The sequence below is a fragment of the Curcuma longa genome, chromosome 13 (genome assembly GCF_044706935.1).
Source record: "Curcuma longa cultivar G26 ecotype Majalengka, Jawa Barat chromosome 13, ITB_CL_G26_1.1, whole genome shotgun sequence".
Taxonomy (NCBI): domain Eukaryota; kingdom Viridiplantae; phylum Streptophyta; class Magnoliopsida; order Zingiberales; family Zingiberaceae; genus Curcuma; species Curcuma longa.
The window spans coordinates 9,541,934-9,544,558 of NC_133873.1; the positions used below are offsets into that span (position 1 = coordinate 9,541,934).

At 42.0% G+C, this 2,625-nt stretch overlaps 1 pseudogene; it reads left to right on the forward strand.

Annotated features, from left to right (window-relative positions):
• The first annotated feature begins 932 nt into the window (after window positions 1–932).
• On the forward strand, window positions 933–2,249 carry LOC141844008 (uncharacterized; annotated as a pseudogene).
• The last annotated feature ends 376 nt before the right edge of the window (window positions 2,250–2,625 follow it).

The following is a 2,625-nucleotide window of genomic DNA, read 5'->3' on the forward strand; positions in this document are numbered from 1 at the left end:
TGTATTCAGGGTTGAATACGAGTATGAAACCCATCAGAAGGCCAGATCCAATACCTCCTCGAGGTCCCTGCAGTAGATTATATTAGAACCATTAGATGAGGTTAAGTTGCATCCAATGGATGAGATCTCTTTGGTTTGATTTTATTTCTCTTTAATACAAACTTGGTTCAGAAAATTAAACCAAACCAATCACCTCCTTAATTGGCCGGCCCTCCCCTCTTATCCATGAAGGTAATTTTAGAAACATTTTTTTTAAAATAAAAACTGGAAGAGGCGGCCAAGGTAAATAAGGAAAGAATCGGTTTGCGGATAATTATTCTAGATTTGGATTTTATTTATGGAAATAATCCAAATTGATCCCTTGATCAAAGGGGGCGGCAATACCATGTTTAGGTGCATGGGAGGCTATAAAAGAGAGGGGGAGGGGGCGGCCAAGAGACACACAACAAGAGAATAGCATACGAAATCTCTCCGATTTCACAATTGCTCTAGTTTTCTCTCCTCCCTCTTGGCCGGCCACTACTTTCTCTTCTTCTTCTTCTTTGCTTTGTTTTCTTTCTTTGCTCTTGGTGGCCGAACCTCTTCTTTGAAGTGGTGGTCGGATCTAAGGTGAAGGCGAGGAAGAAAGAAGCTGTTTCAAGGAAGAAGCAAGGCGATCCAAGGCTTCATCCAGCAGAGGTTGCAGTTCTTATTTCTCGGAAGATCGTTGCCCACACAACGTCCGAGAAAGAGATAAGGAATACAGCAGAAGATTCCGAGGTTCAAACCGGGTTCTGGTATAAATTTATTTTCCGCAGTTTTATTTATACTTAGAACTAAATAATTTAAAACCGTAGATAAGTAATTTAGAATCGGCGATCCTAAGGATCGATCGACTTAGTCTTCTTTGAAGATTTTGTCAATTGATCCAGGCGGGATAAAATTTTTATCCTATGGGGTTCTATGCAAATATGTTCTCCCGAGGATCGGAGCAGAAGATTGCTCTGTCATTGACAAAATTACTGCAGAAAGAGGTGGTGTTCGATTTTGATCAGAAGGGCAAGGAAGCTTTTACCCAGCTAAAGGAGGCTCTTGTATCAGCACCCATCATCAGACCTCCAGATTGGACCCTTCCATTTGAGTTGATGTGCGACACTTCGAACTATGCAGTAGGAGCAGTTTTGGCACAGAGGGTGGATGGAGCACCTCACGTCATTTCCTATGCTTCGAGAACCCTGGATGCTACACAAGCGAACTACACGACCACAGAAAAGGAGCTTCTTTCCATTGTGTTTGCTTTAGACAAATTCAGATCATATTTGATATGCTCTCATGTGGTTATTTTTTCTGACCATGCAGCTTTGAAGTACCTCCTAAAGAAGCCTGATGCAAAGTCAAGACTTATCAGATGGATGCTTCTGCTCCAAGAATTCGACGTGGAGATACGTGATAGGACCGAGAGGGAGAACCTGGTAGCAGACCATCTGAGCAGGATTGCTGGGGACGAGGAACCTCTACCGATTGATGATGTTTTTCCAGATGAGCAGCTGTTACAGCTGCAGGGTGAGTCCCCATGGTAAACTAATTTGGTAAATTTTCTGGTAGCACATGTTTTTCCTACACAATTTACAAAAGCACAGAAAGATAAATTCAAAAGTGATGCGAAATATTATGTGTGGAACGAGCCTTATTTATGGAAATTTTACAGTGACCAGATCATTAGACGTTGCATTCCTGACTCTGAGTTTCATTCTATTTTATCATTCTGTCATTTTTCTGCATGTGGTGGACATTTTAGCTCCAATAGAACTGCTAGGAAAGTGTTAGAGTGTGGATTGTATTGGCCTACCCTGTTTTGTGATGCATATGATTATTGTAAATCTTGTGATAGGTGTCAACAAACTGGGAACATAGGACGTATGAATGAAATACCTCAGCATAATATATTATTTTGTGAGATTTTCGATGTATGGGGCATTGATTTCATGGGTCCATTTCCTATCTCTTTTGGATTTATATACATCTTATTGGCAGTTGATTATGCTTCCAAATGGGTGGAGGTCATACCCACCAGGACTGACGATTCTAGAGTTGTTGTGGATTTTGTCAGGTCTCACATATTTTGCAGGTTTGGGGTACCCAGGGCGATCATCAGCGATCAAGGGTCCCACTTTTGCAACCGACACATGAAGGCTATGCTATGCAAGTACGGGGTAGTGCACATGGTTTCCATACCCTATCATCCCCAAACAAATGGTCAAGCTTGTTAGGATCGGTTGATTCGCTAGAGGGGGGGGTGAATAGCGTTTCTTAATTTTTCTTGATCTTTCTCTGCACAGAGATTAGCGGAAGCAAAAAATATAAAAGAGAAAACAAGAGATCAACGCTAACCCGGTTTGTTTACTTGGTATCCACCTCCGCAGAGGTGACTACCCACTTGGACTTTTCCTTGCCAAGACTTCCCACTTGGACTTTTGCTTTGCCAAGACTACCCACTTGGACTTTTCTTGCCAAGACTTACGCTTGGACTTTCCTGCAAACTTGCATCGCGCATGTTAGATCACAAGTATTGCCTAACTTCAAACATAGTTTAGCCAAACATTGAAACTCAATGCACTTGGGGCAAAGATTGCACCAACAAAGCTG